Consider the following 8,754-nt stretch of genomic DNA (forward strand, 5'->3'; position numbering starts at 1 on the left):
AATCAGTTTATTAGTTCAGACATTAATTAGTTAATTACTTCATTACATTAAAATGAATTGATAGTTTTTGTTCATTGTTTTAGTACCAATCATAATCATAGCACGACTTGTTTAGATCAGGGTCTGAGGACTGACCAAAGTTTGACTTGCTGGCAGTGGCTGCATCAGAAAACAGGCTGATAGGTTGCTGTAAGTACTTTGCTGAAGTTAATCATCTTTCAGGTGTCAACTGTCAGTATCAGTGTTGTGCAAGTTGACACTTCACATGAGCCCCTATATTATCAAAATCAATAAAAACAAAATGTCAAAGCTTTTTCCACTAGATCTTCTTACTCTGACTCAGAATAACTGTGCGTTCACACTTGTTTCTTTTCTTGTCTTCTCCATTAAGGATGTTCCATGTAGTTGAATTTGTCACCAATAAAACCATAGCAGTGGTGCCCCAAAGCTGGTACGAGGATGGTTGTGCATCGTGGCCAACTTATAACAGTGATGAAAGAATAAATAGGGCAGTAAAACATGGAGAGGAGCCAGAGGATGACTGGCAGACACATGATGTCAGAATCATCAAATCATCTGGTATGCCAAATCTCAAAGTTGTTTCTTGGCAAAGTGTTTTTTATAAATTCTACACCTACAAATCCACTACCACCACTATTTACAAGAATATGCCAGTTTTATGAAATTGGGTTATTTACGGTCTCCCCTTGAGTAAGATAAGTGAGCAAAAAAGATAAGTGGAGACAAAAATGTTTTTGCGCTCTTATCTAACTGTAGGGGAGAACGTGAATAATTAATTTCATAAAATGGTGGCATGTTCCTGTAAGACTCATGTCAAGCTCCAGGTTTACCTTTCAGATACTTACATGGAGGCACGTCAAATCTTGAAGAAGGCTCTGACATGTAGCACCTCGGACCTCCAAACTGAGGATGAACAGGAACGGCCTGGGAGAAGGAGAACAACAGCAAAGTCAGTGTTTTTCCTTCATGTTACACATGCAAACACTAACACCATATACTTTTATAAAAAAAAAAAGACAAAATCAAAAAACAGTTTAACCTTATATTTGTTAGTTTATCTGCATACAAGAACATACGAATGCTGGACATTCTGAACCACTGTTTCATGTAAATTTCTGCTTTGGAAATCTCCACCAAAAATACATCTTACTGGCGGAGTTTCAATGTCCTCCCTGAGACTTAAGCCCTGAGCCCTCATGGACTTAACTGACTCACGCTGTAAAGTGAATGAGTTTTGCCAGGCTGTGAGTGCTCACCTTGCTGTTTGCATGATTGGGACAGGGTGAAGTGTGCAACCGAGACAGCAAGACACCCTAAACTTTCATTAACTTAGCGTGAACGTGCATTTAGGTCTATGAGTCTGTAAGGGTGGACATTGACTCTCAGTCACATAACACAGAACAGAGATCAATGCCCTGTTCAACCATTCTCTGTCTCCTTTAAATGTTGATTTGCATGTAGATAAATATATTTTTTTGATTTAAACAGACATTTCTTTGGTGACACTGATTTAGAGGAGGACTACCGACCCCCAAAGAGGTCCAAATCCGGGTCATCTGCTGGGACAAGTCACCAACTCCCTGCAAATAGTCCAGAGCTCTGTCAAAGTAAGAGTCAGAGAGCGTATTCATGTCCTAATAATTTCAAATAAGAAAAAAATGGAAATATCCCTACATATAAATGTTTCTATTTCTCCACCACAAAAAAACACATACACAAACCACAAAATGACCCCCACTCACTACACGGAAGAGCAAGTTTAGTGACTCTTGTCACTAGCATGCTCAACAGACAGACTGAGGAAGTCCTTTCTTCCCCGGGCCATCCAGCTTTTAGCTTTATCTGCTCCATGCATACTGAATATGTAGTCATCTTACAGTTGTCCTTTGTGAATGTTTCTTAAGTCTTTTGACTGTGTTGTGTATGTTGTATAAGCTTGACACCAATATACCCCCCACCAGTGTTTGGCAGAACTGCCCCTCCCCAACCACTACCACCAGAACCGCCACAAACACTCCTCTCTCAACCTGCACAATGCAACCAGCAACAACGGGGGTCAGAGGAGCCAAGCCAGGTCTACAGACCTACCTGGAGAGGTGGGAGACATGGCCCAGAAACCATTCCCTGCTCTGGTAAGAAATAACTGTAACTACAAGCTAAAATACCTTGACTTTAACCACGGGGGACATGGGGGGACTTAAGTGCGTGGAATGGAGAGGGAATAATTATTCTATAATACTATGTATTCAACAGCTGCTCAGGTCCACATTTTAAGCCTGCTGGAGCACATTAAGCAGCAGCAGGACCAGCTGGTGGCCAAGGTCAATCACCTTAGCAGCAGGGTGCTCAACACCTCAACACCTCAAGAGCCAGAGTGTCCTGAATGCATTCAGCTGCCCATCGAATCACTGGAAGCGGTGGATGAGCTTGAAGCATTCCTGAAAGACGCTGCCAATGCAGCAGCCAAACAAAGAATGGTATGCTCCTGCCAGTCACTCTCAACTCTAATTGGTAAAGTGCTGGGGTGGTGGGTGTGGGGCAAAGATTGTCGTACAAGTTATTACATCAGGGCTTTATACCTTGTCTGTATTTTAAGGTGTTTTGTGACTTACTTTTAGATTTCTTCTTTGGCCACGATTGGTGGCCAAGATGTGAAGAGAGTGGCGTGGAACATCTTCTCTCGGATGTTCACTGAAGAAGTGGCCAAGACCATAAGCTGGAAGGGGGCAAACGGCAAGAGGCCATTCGGTCACATGTCGTCAAAGACACTGCTGTACCGTAAGTCACTTTAAGTATTCAGCAGCAGGGAAGGGAAGTGTAACGGCTCCCACACACAGCTGCGTGCGGTGCAGTGCTGGAGACGCATCCTGTCCACTTTACATGGGCTTACGTCATCCGTTGCCGAACTGAATTGTGTGTCTGTTGCGTCGCGTTGCTCCCGTCGCTCGCATCGAAAAGTTTAAGCACCGACGGACAACAACAGAAGGCACCAGCCAATCAAGTTACAGTTATACTTTGAGTAATTGCCAGATTGGGTTGAGTGATTTCCGCCCAATCATGATCGAAAACCCGCCCCCTTCAGCAAAAAAATCCGCCCCAACAACGATTCTGTCACAGATAAACAATTTAACTCAAATCTGCCCTACAATTTAACTTTATCTGCCCGCCTAAGCCGGTGTTACAATATATTCTAGAATATCTGGTTCCAATGGGTGGAGCTACCATGAATATTCACGAGACCATAGCGTGACAAATACAAGCGAGTGGAACAGAAATGATTAGCGTGAGCGCTTCAGATGGCGTTTTGTCCTAAACTACTCCTAACTGTTCGTTTCTCACGAATGACTGAGATTAAGCTTTTTAAATGTCTATTATTGCATGTTTAAATAAATATTTACAAATATATTCTTGTGTTTTGATTCTGTCTCCCAAAGTTGTGTGTAGGCTATTATTGAAATAGATTTTATATTATAGGATGATAGCTCAAGACAACATAGGCTACTTGGAGTTGCATGTTGTTGCATGCTTTGAATGTTGCTTTACACTCAACTGAAAATCTTTTTGATACACAACTGTCAAAGGTTATCATAAATGTTAAGCTTTTAAGCATAAATGTTAAGCTTATTCAGTTGCTGAATAATAGTAGTGTTTTTGTGTTCCCTTGTTTACAAAAAGATTACATAAGAAAGATAACATTACAAAACTGATAAGATGTAGGCCTAATTTTTATGATTAATGGTTAGTCATTATTATCAATTAATTTGACCAACGTTCTAAAGCGGCCATTCCCAAACTGTGGTCCGCGGACCACTAGTGGTCCGTGAGGGTACTGCAGGTGGTCCGTGGAAAGGCAAAATAAAATAATATTTTTTTACTTTCATTTTACCAGGAAATTCCCATAAAAAAATGACAAGTAAAAAGAATATGTAGGCCTATATTGATATAAAAATGTAATTAAATTGTCAAGTTATTGTGTGATTAATAAAATAGGCTAGTGGTGTTCGGCCGTGACGTTCAAGTTCAGTGCCGTTAGAACCACAACATGGATCGGTGGATAGCAACAGGTTCTCTGAAGAGAAAAGGGCAGAGGCAGATATGTTCTCATTATCACATCACACGCATAGCCTTTATAGGCAGTTTATATGAAACGAAATGTGTATAAATGGAATGAATAAGGCCTGTTATTATTTTAATTTCAGTTAGTTTCTTGATCTCGCGTTTCTGAAATGTTTTGCGGATGTGCTGTTAAGTGGACAAACTCAAGCCTACTTTTTGAGGACTTGTAAAACTCTGAAGATTAATAATCCCCTAAAATCACCAAAGGTTTTGAAATGTTGACTATATCCAAGTGTTCTTATTACTGTATAGATTTCATACTCCATTGCTATGGAAATAAGCCTGTTGTTCAAATGAACCTGATTTGGCCCTCGGGCGCTTGAGTAAATAAATAAATAAAATATGTGGCAGCCATTGTGTGCAGTAAACTTTCTTTTAACAAGCCTGTTGTACTGATGTGATGACCAGTTATAGTTTTAGTGATAGTAAGCCTATTTAGAGGTGCAGATTAATTCAGGTAGGACTGTGTGTAGACATATTTTATTATGTGTATTATGAGATGGTCCGCGAAAATTCTTGATTACAAATAGTGGTCCACACACACAAAAAGTTTGAAAACCCCTGTTCTAAAGCATTGCTAGAGAAAACAACTGTTAATGCATCTGAAGCTTAACATTTATGACAACCTTTGATAAAGTAAAGGTTGAGTATCAAAAAGATTTTCAGTTGAGTCAGTATAAAGCAACATCCAAAGCATGCAACATGCAACTCCAAGTTCTTGAATATTCATGATAGCTCCACCCATTGGAACCAAATATTTCAGGAACCGAATATATTGTAACACCGGCTTATTTTCCCCAGCCGACGAAGTCAAAAGATGCCCAATCTGGCAACACTGATTAATTCCAGCCAATAACTGGGCAGCCCGGGCTTAAGTCATAAGTAGCCTACCAAATGCATGCTGAATTTAAAACCTCATTTTGTGCTTACAGGTGCTGTACGTGCAAATGGTTTGTGTCGCACAGCCACAGACACAGACATTCAACGTTATGCCATAAGATGGTTTAACTTGGCTGCAGACCGTGGTGCGGCGAGGAGGCGCCTGACCAACCGGCCTAACCAGGCTGAGGCCGATGATTAGGCTACTTATGTTTATGTGTTCTTTTGTTAAATAAAATGTTTTATTTCTTTCAAATTGTTTCAGTTTTAATTTAAATAGTCTGTCGCAGGCTACACATTGTTTTCCAATTCAGAGACCATGCCCTTTACAAATTCCATTGGCCTGTAGCCTATTTATAATCAGAGAACATCTCCTCTCGTAGCACTACATACAACTAGTCTTGCTGATCCTAGCACTTAGAACTGACACTCGACTGTTTAAAAACAGCACTCACTGATGCACTTATTCTTATTGTACTCTACCTTTTTTTAAATATAATTGTTGAGAGAATTGCCTTAAACAGCAAACTGTGTAGGCTACCATGTTGTTAGTCGCTTTGGTTAAACATGCGTCAGCCAAATGTAATGCATGTAGCCTATATCACATACCAAAACCCACATAGACACGGATTTCACAGCCTTTCTCCTCCTGACATCTTTAACAAGGCGCAGTGCAATCACGTTCACACACTGGATTCATTGCATTAATTTTGGATGAGGAGGATGTTATCAGGCAGTGAGGGGAAAAAAGTGGCACTGCAGACGGAATTTTATGAACGGGTCCAAAACGGACCCGGGCTGGATACGATGCTCATATGACAGGGTCCAAAACGGACCCGGAGCGGATATGCGGTTCATTCGCGGATCCAAAGCGAAGCCGGGGCGGATGTACCCATTTATGTACGGATACGCAAAGGGACTGCAGCGGTGTCGGACCGGATCCGCGAGCCGCCACCGTGGCGGATTCGCCGCGGTGTGCAAGTGGACGCAGTTTCGGATCCGCTTTCTGGATCCGTTCCGGAGTTCACTGTACCTCCGCGGCGGATGCGTTTCGTAGTCAGTTTGCTGTCTGGGGTGTTGTTATGGCGACGGGGTGGGAGATCGTTACTGAAGTCCCTGACTGAAATGCCACTGGTAATGGGTGTTATCTGAAGAGGGTTAGGATTGGTAGTTAATCATTTATTAGTTAGTAGTAGTTAATTATTTACTTTTGTCAGGTCAGTGTTGTGATATGTTAGTTTAAAGGCCATTGCACACTGAGTCCGAAATTCGCATCCGAAATTTTCGCACGTTAAAAAAAATAATTCGACCTCACGTTATGTCAATCACGCTTGCACACTGTCTACGAAACTTTCGTCCGTAACAAAAAAATTCGGATCGGGTTCGATTTTCTGCGTTTTTCGCATCCACAGCCAGTATTTTGAGAGGTTTTTTTTTTTACACTTCGTCTCGCAGCACAAGTACTGTATGAAAAACAAAATGCGGATTACAAAGACACTGAATAAAATATAACCTGTATACAGCTGTTCTGTCTGCCCAGCGCTTCTGCCGGCCGCGTGTGTGTGTCCGTCCATAGACATGCCAGTCTCTGTTCAGGATCGATTGGTTCACGGAAATTGGTGGTCTTCTTTTTAATATGTGGCTCCAGTATCGCTAGCAAAGCATCAAACTGTTCCACTGACATTCTGAGGTAAATTTTGAATCGCTCGGGTTAATTTCGCAACTCCTTGATAAGGAGGTGAAACTCTCCTTCCTCTCTGCGCAATCCCAGGATTGGATAGACCCAATATTTCCTCTTTCTTTTTCTCTTTTTAAGAAGAAAGAGGGCAACAAAATCATCCTCACTGCTTGACGAATCCATTTTGTATTTTTTTGCAAAGGTTTAATAAATACGCATCGGACTCAGTGTGCAAGGTTTCTGTGCGTGACGAATTTTAAGGCTGACGAACACGAAAAAACGCATACGAAAATTTCGGACTCAGTGTGCAATGGCCTTAAAAGTTATGGTGGTGGTTAGGGTTAGTGAAATTATCTATAAAGGCCTTTGTTGTGTGTTATTATATAAAAAAAATTTAATTAAAAAAATATTTTTTTTATTAATGAAATCACAAATAATCAGTGTTGGGCAAGTTACTTTCAAAATGTAATATATATTACTGTCGCCATTATGTTCAGTTATATTCAGTTCATGGACTTTTAGTTTGTTTTCATTCCTCACATGTGTTTCCTTGTCTGTGTTTCCCGCCACCGATCAGTCACCATAGACAACTAATCACATTCATCACAACTGCTAATCATTTAGTTAATCACTTGTTACCCTTAAATCATCTGCGTCTTCTTTGGATCTAATTGTGACAATTATTAGTTATTACAACGCACTGTGGAATACTTGATTCTGATATGCCATCCAGCGGTATATTATTCCCAGATAACAACCACTAAAAACAGATGACACAGGCTCATCCGGGTTACTGAAGTCGGCACTTTACGCTTGTAAGGAGGAAAACTCAAATTAATATTTTGTGTACATTTAAATCATCCGGTTATCACAGATTTTGTGACTATTGTTTTGTACACTGTTGGTTTATAAAATAAAAAACAGGTAAGATTTTTAAAACAGTTTAAATCAATATCTCTTATCCCCAGAATATTTATGTGGCAAAATACTGTGTAATAAGAGGTATGACTGTACCGTATCCCTTCAATGTCCGTCTAGTTTGAACTTGCTGCTTGCTAGCAACTGCTTTCTTCTTCTTCTTCTTTTCGTTTTATGGCAGATTGCAACCATGACTATAAAGGTGCATACCGCCACCTACTGTATAGGAGTATGTAACATGAGACAATATTATCATGACTATATCATTTAAAAAAAAAAAAAAAAAATTAGATACTACCTAAATCCTATTATATATTCCTATATTTTTCAAATATTGTACAACTGCTTTCTGTGCATCCTTTACCCCATCTCCTGTTGTGCCTAACAAACCTTCAATATTCCACTTTCTTCCTACCTGATTTATCTTTTGATTTAATCTCATCCTCTCATCCCTATATTTCTTACAATGCAATAATACGTGTTCAACATCTTCCTTGGATCTACATTCTATACATTCATCAGATTGACTTTTACCCATAAAAAACAATGTTTTATTTAAACCTGTGTGATCAAACCTTAACCTGGTTAAAACACTCTCCTCTCTTCTGTTACTTCTATTCACCCCCTGTGCATTAATAGATTTTTGCAAACTGTAATATTTCCTTCCACTTTTATCCACATCCCACCTGTCCTGCCATTTTTTCATCATTTCTTTTTTGATTATTGCCTTAGCCTCTCCTTTTCCAAGGGGTATATTTATTGTATCATTTGTCCTGGTTGATTTTTTTGCTATTTTATCTGCTCCCTCATTCCCTTTTATTCCTATATGAGCAGGTACCCAACAGAATCTCACATCTATCTGTAGTCTCTGTAATCTAAATAAACTTTGTTGGATTTCTAGCATTAGATCTTCTCTATTAGATTTCATATTTTGAATACTATATAGAGCTGCTACAGAATCAACACAACACACCACTCTGTCTGGTTTTACTTCCTCAACCCACTGTAGTCCTACAATAATCGCCATCATCTCTGCCGTATACACTGAAGCCTGATCAGGTAATCTTTTTCCAATACTTATGGTCATTGTCGGTATATATATTCCTATTCCTACATTGTCCTTCTCATCCTTAGATCCATCT

General features: G+C 39.9%; 1 long non-coding RNA gene across 1 annotated transcript; it reads left to right on the forward strand.

Moving 5' to 3' along the window:
• Positions 1-333: 333 nt before the first annotated feature.
• Positions 334-1,614, forward strand: LOC311289950. The gene is made up of 3 exons (XR_014627250.1): positions 334-579; positions 859-970; positions 1,510-1,614. It is a non-coding gene; the product is annotated as an uncharacterized lncRNA (long non-coding RNA).
• The last annotated feature ends 7,140 nt before the right edge of the window (positions 1,615-8,754 follow it).

This window comes from Rutilus rutilus (assembly GCF_951802725.1).
Source record: "Rutilus rutilus genome assembly, chromosome: 4".
Lineage (NCBI taxonomy): Eukaryota > Metazoa > Chordata > Actinopteri > Cypriniformes > Leuciscidae > Rutilus > Rutilus rutilus.